The sequence below is a fragment of the Rhinopithecus roxellana genome, chromosome 5 (genome assembly GCF_007565055.1).
Source record: "Rhinopithecus roxellana isolate Shanxi Qingling chromosome 5, ASM756505v1, whole genome shotgun sequence".
NCBI classification, from domain to species: domain Eukaryota; kingdom Metazoa; phylum Chordata; class Mammalia; order Primates; family Cercopithecidae; genus Rhinopithecus; species Rhinopithecus roxellana.
Window position 1 is genome coordinate 152,416,570 of NC_044553.1, and position 14,495 is coordinate 152,431,064.

Sequence of the window (14,495 nt, forward strand, 5' to 3'; positions counted from 1 at the left end):
CGTCCTCACGAGGACCTACCCCTCACAGCTTCTGCCACACTGCACAGTCCTCATCTGTCCATCTGCCTTTCCTTGCAGACAACTGCACTCCCTGGGGCTGGGGACAATGGCCCTGATGTCCTCAGCACCCAACGCAGACCTGTGCAGGGCAGAGGCTCACACGGAAAATGTTCGCTGAATGAAGTCAACTAACTTCAGAGGTTCTGAGCAGGACTGTTCTGAGGTGGGTGCCCTGGAGCAAAATCCAATATACATATTGGGGAACAAAAACAATATACATAAATATGTGCTCATTAAGAAATATTTCAAACAACAGATATGTTTACAAACTAAAAAATGAAACCCTTTTCAATTGTTTCCCAGCCTACAACCTTTCATAAATCACTGCTATTCTCAATGTAGGGTGTGTTCATCCCAAACCTTCCCAAGCATTCCCTTTGACTTTATTTTAACTTTCTTCTCTTTTGCTTTTAACATAAATGGGGTAACACAGTATATATAATTGTATCTATTTTTTTTCATGAAAAGATCCATCTTGAGGTCCTTCTAAGTCAGCAACTGTAAGTTTATGTCATTCTTTTTAGTGGCTGCAAAGCATACAGTACCCCAGTTCCTCCACAGTGTCTAAACCCGAGGCTTGTCAATTATACCTTGGTAAAACTGGGGACAAATGCTAGGTGTTTAGTTTTTTGATTTGGTGGCTTTTTATTTTATTTTATTTTTTTGCAGTTACAAACAACATTTCTGCAACCATCTTCCTGCTCGACTCTTTGTGTCCATGTGCACATATTTCTCTAGAACTGACTCTTAGAAGTGGAAATGTTGAGTCTGAGAGCATATCTATTTCACATTCTAATGATACTAGCAAACTCCCTTCAAAAAATGGATCCCAACTGACACTCACATCAACAATCCATACATGTCTCTTTCTTTCCACATTCTTGACAGCACTGGGTGTTATTAGACTTTAAAAGTTTTTTGACACATCTAATCATCTCAACCTTCAAATCCAGCTTAACTCTGATTAAAGTGGGTATTTCGAGAAGCCCTTAGAAAACAGAGCTTTGGAAAGGGTGCATGGTAGAGAGATGAGCCTCTAGCCTCCCAGAACAGCAGCTGGTAGCTCCACTTCCTTTTCCTTTTCCAGGGAAGGAAAGTCCCTCCCAAAACCCTTGGTCCTGGAGTCACAGCCCAAGCCCCTCAGCAGTTCTCTCAGGAGCAGAGGGTCTCCTGAGTCAACCAGAATCCCCACCTAGGTGGATTTGCTTCTGGCAACATCTCCAGTTTGAATGTGATCCCAGGCAATACTTAAGGAAGCAGCTCCCTCCTGTTCTCTGAAAAATGCTGCCTGCAAGGGAGGATATGCATTTGGGAGAACTGGAGAATTACAAACTCAGTTATGCACAGTGAGACCAGGAGAGTATGAAACAAAGTGTATGTCCTGCAAGAACCACAGGTTTTGGAGGTGTTAAGAGTGGCCTGCTGGGCCCACAGAGGGGGCTGCTGGAGCATCAGGGGGTGCTCACCTCTTATTCCACTCCCTCCCCCACAACCCTAGACTAGAAGGAATCTATTTGGAGAATGACACTTGGAAAGAGCTTGCCATTTGTGTTGCCTAAAAAGATTTAGAGAAAGGTACCACGGGGCATTTCCAACATTCAAACAGCATCCATTCATCCCAGATTCCGAGGTCCTTCTGGTCAGCACAAGGCGGATCCACAGACACCTGGGATTGTGTTTGCAGACTTTAATCTCCTAAGAGCCCAGGGATGGCCTCCAGGGCTTGCTGGCTTGCCTGCCTTCCTGTTTTTATCCTAATAGGCCTTATACAAAGACTTTAAAATGACTCATGGAAAAAGCCAAGCTAGCTTCCCTAGCTTGGGCTCTGGAGTCAGCCACCAAGTGGAAGACAGTGGGAGGTCCACAGGGACACTCATCAGTGACCCAGGAACCTGAGTGGTCTCAAAAATGCATCCGCAGGAAAGTCAGCACAAGGAAAGTGGGTGCTGGGGGACACAGAATGAACGCTTACTGGAGAACACCCTGGGAAAGAGAAAAACACTAGTGCTAAAATACATCCCCAAAATGGGCATGGTATTTAATTTCCAACCTGCTTCCATTTCTATGCACTCAGACATTCTTTCCTCCGATGACGAAGGCGGAGTAGGTTTTATTATTCGTATTTACAGATGCCCAGAGAAGGGGAGTCCTCCCAGGTAGCACCCCTGACCCAGAAGCAAGGGTCCTCCTCTCAGTTTCTTAGGAACTTGTGGGCCTTATTTGCCTGGCCAACTATTTTGCATTCTTCAGGGCTCACATCAGCCTCCAGAGCTGTACCCAAGGCCCCTACTATCAGCCCTTCTGCTTGTGTCCAACTGACACTCTGCACCATGTCCTGTCATTGTGTGCTGTAACTCTGTCATCTTCTGGCTACACAGTAGGTAAACTCCTCTCCCACCTCCTCCACCTCCCTTGGCCTGGCCTCTCCCACCCAGTGTGGCTGAGCAGAAGTTTGTGGAATAGCTGGATGGGAGTGTCAGTAGACGCTAAGGGACAACTGGACAATGTCACTGCAACCCTGAACCCAAAGTAAGCCAGGGTGCCTCAAATGTGCACCACCTGCCTGGCAAAACCACCATGGGGTTCTGAGGATCCCAGTTCTACTCAGGAAAAGGAGAAAGGCAATCCTGGGATCCAGGAGGAAGGTGGAGGTGGAGAAGGAAAAGGAACCGGAGTCTGGAATGCCTCAGAGGTGCTGCCACAGGGAGGGAAGGGGCACGGCAGGGCAGGGGCTACCGGCCTAGGCGCCTTCCAGAACGGATAGAAGGGCTCCTTACATCGGAAGCACGGAGGCCCCGAGCAATTCCAAGGGCTCCCTCTTGTGGCCATTTGAGGCCAAAGCGGAGTGTTCAGAGGTGAATCTTGCATTTTCCTCTTAGCCAGGGGTGCAGAAAATGGGTTCAGAAGAGAGAGGAGGAGCACTGGTCTTGGAGTCAGGACTTGTGTCCTGACCATGCCACTAATTCACCAGCTTGCTTTGGGCAAACCACTCCACCTCTCAGCCTCGGTTTCCTCATCTGTTTAATGAAGTGGTCTGCCTGGCACCATGGTTCACGCCTGTAGTCCCAAAGATTTTGAGGCCAAAGCAGAAGGATCACTTGAGGCCAGGAGGTTGAGATCAGCCTGGGCAACATATCAAGATCCTGTCTCTACAAAAAAAAAAAAAAAAAATACATGTTTACATAATCCCAGCACTTTGGGAGGCCAAGGTGGGTGGATCATGAGGTCAGGCAAACTTTGAGACCAGCCTGGCCATTATGGTGAAACCCCATCTCTACTAAAAAATACAACAACAACAACAAAAATTAGCTGGGTATGGCGGCACATGCCTGTAGTGCTACTTAGGAGGCTGAGGCATAAGAATCACTTGAACCCAGGAGGCGGAGGTTGCAGTGAGCCAAGATCACACCACTGCACTCCAGCCTGGGCAACAGAGTGAGACTCCATCTCCAAAAAAAAAAAAAAAAAATTTAGAATTAGCCAGCATGGTGGGGCGCACCTGTAATCCCAGCCACTCAGGAGACTGAGGTGGGAGAATTGCCTGAGCCCATGAGTTCGAGGTTACAGTGAGTCATGATCATGCTACAGCACTCCAACCTGGGTGACAGAGCAAGACACTGTCTAAAAACAACAAACTAAGAGGGTTGGATGAGATGAATGACTCTCACAAATGGGAGTGCTGAGATAAACATTCTGCACGTGTTACTTTAGCCTCTCCCAATGACATGGCAGGACTTTGGCTTTGGGATGACAATGACATTGATGGGTTGTTCCTGTGCTTAGCTCCATAGCACAGGCCACCTCTGAGCTGAGCATCCACATGTGATGGCAGGCAGGTGCCACACACAGAGGAAGAGGCTGGGGGTCAGAGAGGTTACATGACTTACCCTTGGTCACCCAGCTGGTGAGTGGCAGAACAGGACCTGAAGCTAGGTTTATGGCTCCAGAGCTCCTCACTCTCCTCACCCATGGTGTTTCTCATGGTTTCTAAGGTCCTTTTCATCTCCAACTATCTGTGATTCAAGGTGTCTGATGAAGAAAAGAGATTCACAGGAGAGAGTATCGTCTTGGCAGGTAGATAAGATAAAAACCAAAGAGACAGTTGACAGGACAGTCAGGCCTAGAGCAACCTCACAACCAAAAAGCACGGTCTTTACAGGAGAAGAAATTGTGACCACCACTCAATTAGCCATCAAAACTGTTTTCTGGGCCACTAAGGAGCATGAGAAAGGGCACCACTGTCTGAAAACACATTGAACTAAAATATCAGACTTGTTAAATAAACTTTGCAACTGTCCACACTAAGCTTGCTGCCTCTGAGCAGACTGGAAGTTCTTGAACATCCATCCATTTATCCATCTGTCCAACCATCCATCCATCCATCCATCCATCCATCCATCCATCCATCCACACATCCATCTATCCGCCCACCCATCTCCCCATGCCTCCATCCATCCACCCATCCATTCAATTGCCACTTATCTACTTATCCATCCAAACTGCCCATCGAGTCATCCACTTCCCCATCCATCCATCCACCCACCCATCTTCCCATCTATCCATCCATCCATCCATCCATCCATCCATTTACCCATCCATCCAACCCTAAAGCCAAAGTAAGCAAGGGTGCCTCCTCACTTACTTTGTGCACCCTCATCTACCCATCCATTCATCCATCTGTCTGTTTATCAAACATTGCTGAGCCCTGAGCTACTGGTGCCTTATTCTCAAGAGCTGCTAATTAGATATTATGTGTCTCAGACATGTAGGCCAAAAAAGCACAGAAATGTGTTGCATTAATTATCTATTGCAACAGATTGCTTAGCAGCTTGAAACAACAAGCGTGGATTACCTCACACAGTATCTGTGGGTCAGGAGTCTGGGAGTGGCTGAGCTAGGCTCAAGGTCCCTCATGAGGTTGAACTTAAGATGTTGACCGGGAATGGAGGATGTGCTTCCAGAATAGCTCGCTTACAAGGCTACGGACAGGAGACCTCAATTCTCTACTGGCTTTTGGTTCAAGTCCTCTCAGCTCCTCATTACATGGGCCTCTCCTCGGGGCTGCTTGAGCATCCCCACAACATGGCAGCTGGCTTCCCCTAGCGCTGATCCAAGAGAGAGCAAGGAGAAAGCTGCTGAGCCTCTTATGACCTCATCTCTAAAGTCACAGATGGTCACTTCATATCAATCTCTCCACTAGGAGAGTCACTAAATCCAGACCACACTAAGGGGAAGAGTATTAGGCTCCACTTGTTAAAGGGATGGGTATCACAGAGGTTTGAACATACTTTAAAACCACTGCATGTGTGGAAGGTGCTGAGATAGAGTGTGAAGGATACTGAGAGGCAAGAGGGAGAACGTGGTCAGTTCTACCTAGAATATAGAGGGAGTCAGAGAAGTAAAGCTCTCACGAAGCGATAATGAAAGAGCTAAGTTCTATCCTAGACCTGGAATGTGACCTGAAACAACCCACCATCCCTTTCTGGGTCTCTGTGTTGTGGAAATAAATTGGGACCACCCAAAGGAGATCAAACAGAGGCCATTCATTGCGTGCTTGGTATGGCAAGGGAATTGGCCACAGTCACTTGCATTTGACAGAGACTCCCAGGCAGGCAGGGTGAGGGGAAGCATCATAGTGGAAAGGGAGAGGCCTCAGGTGTGCCCTGATTAGAGGTTGTTGGCATGGCAAAGCGGGAGGTGGCTAGCTGGAAGCCGGGCATCCTGTGATTTCATTAGGAGCATATTTGGCTTTCTCTCATTGGTGTTGAGTTGGAAGCAGTAGTCAACAATAGGGAAGCTGACCAGGATTGACTGAGCCCTGACCATTCTGGGCACATTGCCACAGAAGTTTGGTTTGGCTTCCTGTGCTGCTTGCTGCAGAGATTGTGGGCCAGGGTTCTCTTTTCCTACACAGGCAGGCCATTGTCTGTTTGTCCATTTGGGGTGGTCCTCTGAAAATCAAAGGTTGGTTGGCTGAGCTCTGAGGTCCTGCCCAGCCCTCACATTCCAAGGATCTGGCTTCTTCACCTGGAAATGAGGTGTCCAGAGATGGAGATGTAGTGGATAGAAAAAGGACTGGCCTGTCTGATGGGCTGCCATGCCAGAGGTGAGGCCTTGTGGACAAACTAGAGATGAAAGACAGGGAGATGCCTCGAATGGACCCTCCTTCCTGTGGGCACTCCCAGGAGTTTCCAATTCTCAGCAACCCACAGCATCCCAGCATCTTTGACTCTGGACCTTGAAGGTTACAGGTCACCTCAGGCGACTTCCCCAGTGCACACACCAATGCTTAAATCTGCATTACTATCTTCTCCCCACCTGGCAGTCTTATTCTTGCTTGATTGCCTCTGGAGACAACAAGTTTACTCTCAGTGGAGACGGGGTGTGACCCATCTGGTCTAGCACATGAGGTGGCTTCCAAGGAGGCTAGTACAGGTGCGGCACGCTCAGCCCCTGAACACCCATCCCACGACATCCTCCCCAGGCTGACCCTGCCCTTCCCTCTTCCCCTGTGCAACAGTGACTGAGGATTTGCCTCAGGAAGGCCCCTGGCAAAAAGAGAGGGGAAGGTTAGACGGGAACCCAGACTTTTTCCAATGCCACCTCCATAGAGAAGCCTTTTTATCAGATTAGCAATGGTCAAGAGGAAACGGGACACAGGACTGGTAAATTTTGATGTGGAAACGGAGATGAGGAAAAACCTGTAAGTGCTCTTCAACTGTGATGTCATCGTTATGACAGCACAGACCTCCTAGTGTCCCCATCTCATCTGACGGTCACCATCACCCTGAAGGGCATGGCAGGGCCCCTCGTCCCAAGTGTCCCCTCTTAGGGTGTGATTCCACCACCTGCCTGCTTGCCCAAGCCTGCAAGTCTCCCTGAACTTTTCTTCTCCTTTGTGCCCTCATATCTGACCCTATAAAGTCTGTTTCCTAATGGGCACAGGAACCCATCCTTCTTGTCCCTCCCCTGCCACTGTCATGCAATAGTCATGCCCAGAGGCTGAGGCCCAGCAACCTGGGCTAAAATCCTGGCACTGACATGAACAAGTTGTGAGGCCTCTGGTGTCCGATCCCGCCTTGTTAAGCTCATCTCTCATCCTCACAGCGTCCCTTCCCCACCATCCAGCAGGATGAAGCCCAGCCTACCCTCCCTTCCTCTGTTCCTGAAGCCCAACCCACCCTCCCTTCCTCTGTTCCAGCCTCTGCCCCATCAGCCTATCCCCCAGGTTCCGTCAAACCCAGCAGCCCACACAGAGGTCGGTGAGCAGAGGACTCTTTAGCCTAGCTCTTCTTGAAGGAGATAGAGGGGTGGGGGCTTGGTGAATAAATACACCAAACAGCCCGATGATCCAGGTCTATTCTGCATGGAATTGAAGTCACATGTGGATGGAGGCAGTAGCCCTGTAGGTGGGCTGCTGGGGTTTGTATCTGGCTCTGCCATTTACTAGCTGTGACCTTCAACAAGTCACTTCGTCATTCTGTGCCTTAGCTTCCTCATCTTAAGATGGGCTGCTGATGGTATCTACTCACATGTTGTATGACAGATGGCCCTTCCCAGTGTGGGTGGGCATCATCCATTCTGTTCAGGGCCTGCATAGAACAGAAAGGTGGAGGGAGAGTGAGTTTGCTGTCTGCCTGTGACTGCTTGAGCTGGGACATCGATCTTCTACCCTCAATGCTTCTGGCTCTCAGACCTTCAGATCTGAACTGGAATCTACACAGTGGGCTTTACTGGGTCTCCAGCTTGCGGATGGTGCACTGTGGGACTTCTCTAGCTTCACAATCACGTGAGCCAATTCCTTCTAATAAATCTCCTCGTGTGTGTGTGTGCACTGTTGGCTCTGTTTCTCTAGAGAACTCTGATTAACACACCACATGCTTAGAATAGTGGTTGACACATAGTAGGTACTCAATGAGTATTAGCAAATATTACTATCTTACCTGGTTCCATAAATACCCTCCCACTGAAAAGGTGTTCCTTTGTGTCTCACCTTGGAAGTGACAGGGCCACCAAAAGCAATCCTTGCATGTTTCTCCAGGGGGCCTCTCTGGTCTCATCTGGTGTCTGTGAGCTCAGTTGCACCAGGGACTCCAAGGCCAGGCCTGTGGGATGCTGAGAGAACTGGCCTCTTAGTGCTGAGTATGCCAGAATCCCTCTGATGGCTGCCACCTGCAGCCTCCTCTAGGCCCCTGCTGACCAGGAGGTGTGGGAAGCTCTGGGTGCATACCAGTTTTGGGGATGAGGCTGGGATCAAGGAAAAAAGTATGTCTGCTTGTCTGGTAGGGTCTGCCTCCCAACTCTACATGACCCAGTTTAATTCAGTTAATTCCCAAAGCACTTCTGAGCTCCTACTCCGAGCCGGTTGGACTGTCAGAGCCCCAGAAATAAGCCAGGCCCAGTCCCTGTTTTTAAGATATTCTGCAGAGCCTGGATCTTTCTGCAGATGGGCTTCAGGGGTTTAAGTGGGGGCCTGCTGCCCCAGCCCACCCAAGTCACAACCACAGCTGATCCCTCCAACTCATCTCACATTTTGGTCTTCAGTGAGGCAGTTGCTTAAAAGAAAATTTTGCTTCCTTTTTTCTTTTTCTTTTTTTCTTTTTGAACAGCCTTGGAAATAGGGCTCATATTAAACGTGACCTTGACATACGAGTTTGATTCTGACAGAGAATGAGGGAGTGAAAGGAAAGAAGGCACTCCAGGTGGAGGAAACAGCTGAAGCAAAGGTGCGGCTGTGTGCTTCTCAGAGGGGAAAGAGGGGCATTTATTGAAGATTTGCCCAGAGCCGAGTGTGAGTGAGCACCCGGGTATTCAGCTCTCATGAGAGTCCTGCAAAGAGGATGCTATTATCCTCATTGGCAGATGAGGCTCAGAGAGGCAAAGTAAAGGTCAGGGCATAGACTTGGGAATTACACCCAGCTGGGAGATTCCCAGCACACACGCACTTTCTACTGCCGGAGGCTACTTGAGGGGAGGCAGACTTCCAAGCAGGTTTCATGCTGGGTGTGGCCAAGACGGACTCCAGTTGCTGGGCTTGAGTTAGCATGGCTCCCCGGTGTTGGAGCAGGCTCACTGCGCAGAGTTGGGCTAACAGGGAGGGCTTGGGGCTGTCATCATTCATGGCTACACGGACACGGATCAACCATTTATAATTAGAGTTATAACTTAAACAATCAACAAAAAAGACTTGATAAGTACCTTCACCTCCCAGCATACACACATCACATCTATTATTGCCACAAAGAGTTGGTGACCAAAGGAAGCTGGTTCAGAAGCCTGGCCCTGTGTTAACGTCCCGTGGGGTCTGAGCAACATGGAAATACCCCGGGAACAGATAGATCTATTCTGTGTCCTCCCAAGGCCTCTGGAGTTCCTAGGATATTCATCTTATAAAGTGGTTGGTGGGAAATAAGCCATGAAAACAACAGAAACCTGATAGGTAGGTAAGTAGATAGATACGGGGACTGGATGGATGGATGGATGAATAGATTATACATACATATTCTATATATATTCTCTCTATATATATTCTCTCTATATATATTCTCTCTCTATATTCTCTCTATATACATATTCTATATATATTCTCTCTATATATTCTAATAAACCTCCTTGTGTGTGTGTGAACTGTTGGTTCTGTTTCTCTGGAGAACCCTGATTAATACACCACATGCTTAGAATAATGGCTGGCACATAGTAGGTACTCAATGAGTATTAGCAAATATTACTATCTTATTTATAAGATATATATATATGTATGTGTATATATATATATATAGAGAGAGAGAACATAGACAGGAAGGAAGGGGGCAAGACTTGGAGTTGCAAGGATACTGTCCCACAGTCTTGCCTAGCTGGACAGGACCAGGGTCAGCTAGGAGCAGGGAATGGACCAAGATGAGACAGAGCTGCTGCTGTCAGAACCAAGGGCCCAGGGGCTGCTCTGTGCGGGGGCTTCATCACCCTCCAAATAAAGGGTTCGAATGTACAACTAACATCCCCAAGCAGAGATCTTACTTTGATCAAAGCTGTAAGCCCAGAAAGTGCTGGCACATAGTAGGTGCTCAAGGCGTAATTTTGAATGAATGAGTGGAAAAGTTTGCCCACATCCTAACTGGGTTTTGTAGGCAAACTGTCCTCCCAGCTGCCCCAGGCCTAGAAGAAGCCATAAGTGTGCCCCAACTTGAAGGGCAGGTGGTATCAGGAGCACTGGCTATGGGGCCTGAGGACCCAGGTGCAAGGCCTGACTTTGCTGTTAACTGAGAGTTCAGTTCACTGTATACAAAAGCCCTCTGAGGTGGACACCACTATCCCCATTTTACAGACAAGGAAACTGGGACCTCAAGAGATCAAGCCACTTGCCCAAGGTCACAGAATGTGGCAGTCTTAAAACATGGCCCCTCCAAAAACATTTTTAAAAGAAACAAAGAAAAAGAATTAAAAAAAAAAACAAAAGAAAAAAAAAACATGGCCCCAAAGTTCTTTGACCCTCTTCCCATTGAGAGGTGGGGTCTACATCCCTTCCTCTTGAATCTGGACTCTGTGACTGCTTGACTAAGAGAATACTATGGAAGTGATGTGGTGCTGGTTTTGGTTTCTAGGCCCCACTTATAAGAAACTAGCAGGCTCCACTTCCTGTGTCTTGAGATGTTTACATTTGGAACCCAGCCGCCATGCTGTGAGGAAGCCAGGACGCCACAGGGAGAGGCTACTGGAGCTGTGCCTGCAACAGTCCAGCTCAGGCCACAGCCAACAGCCAGCATCAAGGCCCAGACATGAGAGAGGAGGACTTTGAGATGGCTCTGGTCCTGGCTGTCAAGTCACCCCCAGTCTTTGAGTCTTTCCAGCCCCAGACATTGCAGATGGAGATAAGTGGCTCCCACTGCCCTTTCTGAATTCCTGACCCATGAGTGCCACTGAGTTCAGGGAGGTTGCTACAGCAACAGTGACAGGGGCACACAACCGAGAGCAGTGGGGCCATGGCTGGAAAGCAGATCCTGCTGACCCCAGAACCCATCTCTTCTCCACTGCCTCAGTTTACCTGGGACATCTGCACTTCAGATGCACTGCCTGAGGTGATGGGGCCCTTGAGGGGTGATTCAGTCAAACCTAGGAGGTTCATAAATAACACTCCCAGCTGCTCCGTGGGCTGACGCATCTGTGTAGGGCTGGCCCCTAGGAAGAGACAGATGGGAACTGTCAAGGAGCTCCCTGAGCTCAGATGGGGGTGGATTCTGATCTCAGGTCTGCCAACTTCTAGCTGCATGAACTTGAGCGGGTCACTCTGTGCCTCAGCTTCCTCCTCTGTACAGCGGGGTTACCAAGAAGGACCCGATAGCCTGTTGGAGGACTCTGTGTGTGAGACCGAGGCCCTGTTGCCTCCGTGAAATGAATGTTATCAAAGCTCTTACTGGCGCTTAAAAGTCTCAGAGCATCAGCTCAGGATGGGCCAGTGTTCAGTGGGAGGGTCACAGGCCCCAGGGCAGGGCTACGCGGGAAGGGGAGATTCAGGCGAGGTCAGAGGTCCTGAGCAGAATGCTCTCCTGCACTGTGCCAGAGAGCTCTGTGCGGGAGTCAGAAGCCGGGATCCCAGCGTGGAGCTTTTAGACTTTTTTGAGGAGATCATGCTCCATATATTCCTTTCAAATGAGATCACCATGTGACAGGATTGAGAAAAAGAAAGACAGTGACTCTCCAGCTCCTACTTTGTGTCTCTCTGGTCACTGTTAATTAATATTGAAATTAACATAGATTTTAATTATTTTAAAATTAATTGTCTTAATATTCCAGTAAACTTTAATATTGTTAACAAAATTTAATTAATATTGAAAATACACTCTGTAACTATCTCATGAGCTGTAACAGTGAAATGTAACAGTGAATTTGTGCATTAAAAGTGTTAATTCTGTTCTATGTCAACACTGAAAATACCATCGTTTCTGCACCCCTGGTTTAGCATGTCTTTAAAAATTTCTTATTGATATATAATAGTTGTACATATTTTGGGAGAACATACGTTATTTGGCTACATGTATATGATGTGTAATGATCAGATTGGGTACTTGGGATATGCATCACCTCAAACATTTTATTTTTTTAATATAATGAGAGCCTCAGAAAACGGATGTGGTACAGGGCTCTCCTGAACCCAGGTTGGGTGTTTCTGGGGACTGTGACCATTCACGATAGGACTCAACCTCCTTGGGGAGAGACCTGGCAAGGGACCTGCCAAGACCCTGGCTCCATGACAAGAGAAACTGAGACAGGGGTCCCGAGGCATGGGCTGGGCCAGTGCCCAGGAACGTAGGAAGTTCTCATTCATTGACAGTGTATTTCCTGTGCAGGTCTGTGTATGAGGCTCTGTTCTAGGCATAGGGATACAGCAAGAAGCAAGAACCCAATTCCCTGACCTTGTGGGACCTGTGCTGTGGTGGGCAGACAGGCAATGAAGTGCAGTCAGTACCCAGAGATCTCATGTGCCCAGCACCAGGGAGAGGAAGAAAGCAGAGAAAGAGGTGAGGATAGAGAGTGGGAAGCCCGCACTAGCGAGTCAGTTGAGTAAAGACAGAAAAGAGGGGGAGGGGGAGCCATGCAAGTATCCAAGGTAGGAGCTGACAACATTTTTCCATAAAGGACCAGACTATAAATACTCGGGGTTTTGTGTATACTCTGGGGTCGGTCACAACCCTCAACTCCACTGTCATAGGGCAAAAGCAGCATAGACAATATGTCAATGGGTGGCCTGGCTGTGTTCCAATAAAACTTTATTTACACAAACAGGTGGCAAGCCTGTGTGTGCAACCACTGAGCTAAGGGAAAAGAATTCCAGGAAGAGGGAACAGCAAGTGCAAAAGTCCTTGGGTGGGAGTGAGCCTGGTGCCTGAGGAACAGCAAGAAAAAGGATGTGACTGGTGAAGGATGACCAGTGGATAAGGTTAGAGAAATAACTGGCAATGGAACAGGGAAGGAGGACAGAAGAGGCTCTTGTTTGACTTGGCCCTGTTCAGGGCTTGTCCAGGGACCCTTACCCTGGGGATGTGGCTACAGACCCAACTCTAAGCTCCACTGAACACACCTGAGCTCACATCCAATGCCATGCTTCTTGCCCTGGGAAGGATTGGCTGAGGTCTGTTGAAACATCAACAAGAGTTCTCACCCTGGGAGTGGACTGCAGCCCTCCAGCCCAAGTCTTCCCCATCTTCTCCTTTATCTACATGCTTGTTACCAGTGGAGGGTCTTGACTACAAGTCATCCAGGTTCTTGGCATTTTGAACTAAGAATTGGACAAAATGCACAAACAAAGCAACGAAAGAATGAAGCAATGATTTACTGAAATGAAAGTACTCTCCACAGAGTGGGAGCGGGCTTGAACAAGTGGCTCAAGAGCACTGATTGCAAATCTTCTAGGGTTTAAGTACCCTCTAGAGGTTTCCCATTGGTTGTATAGAGTTACACCCTATATAAATGAAGCCTTGGCCCACGACCAGTCTGATTGGTGGCAGGAGGTGACTGATCAGAGGTACTTTACATTTTTTTCTTATGTTTTTATTTATTTATTTTTATTATACTTTATGTTCTAGGGTACATGTGCACAACGTGCAGGTTTGTTACATATGTATACATGTGCCATGTTGGTGTGCTGCACCCATTAACTCGTTATTTACATTAGGTATATCTCCTAACCCTATCCCTCCCCCCTCCCCCCACTCCACAACAGGCCCCCGTGTGTGATGTTCCCGTTCCTGTGTCCAAGTGATGTCATTGTTCAATTCCCACCTATGAGTGAGAATATGCAGTGTTTGGTTTTCTGTTCTTGCGATAGTTTGCTGAGAATGATGGTTTCCAGCTGCATCTGCAACACAGTGGGAAAAGGGGTAGGCTTTGCAAAGGAAGCAGCCTCTAATCCTTATTACTTGGGTGTGGAAAGATGGTGTTTTCCTTTTGATTCAGTTCTAGGAAGTCAGTGTGAATTGCCTTAGGGTCCCTGCCTCCAGACACTATTCTCCTGCCTCACGCTCTTCTTCCCAGTCTCCCCTCCACCCCAGACCAGCAGAGCTCAAACAACCCCTACTCATCCTTTAGCCTGCTGGAAGGGACCCCAGCCCAGGAGCTGGGCACTGTTTCCACCAAGCTTATCCGATGAGAAGTGTGAGGCCCACACAGATGAAATCACTGCCCAGATGAGTGAGACAGGAACAAAATGCAATTGTCTGACTCCTAAGGTGTGTGAGTGATCTCTGTGGGTGATTAACATGCTCCAAGGGGTTTGCCATGTGCCAGGTATTGGAATGCCATCCAAGGAGCCAACGTTGGTCTAGGAGAGCTCACCTTGGTGCTAGGGTGGAGGTAAGGGGGCCACAGCGTTCACAGCAGTAACTCTTCATAGTCCCAGCACGCCCCACAAGGAGCGAGTCAGGGAGTGCAGGAAAGCAATG

General features: G+C 48.3%; 1 long non-coding RNA gene across 1 annotated transcript; it reads right to left on the minus strand.

Annotated features, from left to right (window-relative positions):
- Positions 1 to 685: 685 nt before the first annotated feature.
- LOC104679059 lies at positions 686 to 5,151 on the minus strand. Its single transcript, XR_750266.2, has 3 exons — positions 4,913 to 5,151; positions 3,948 to 4,089; positions 686 to 1,348 (listed from the first exon to the last, which is right to left on the minus strand). It is a non-coding gene; the product is annotated as an uncharacterized LOC104679059 (long non-coding RNA).
- Positions 5,152 to 14,495: the final 9,344 nt, after the last annotated feature.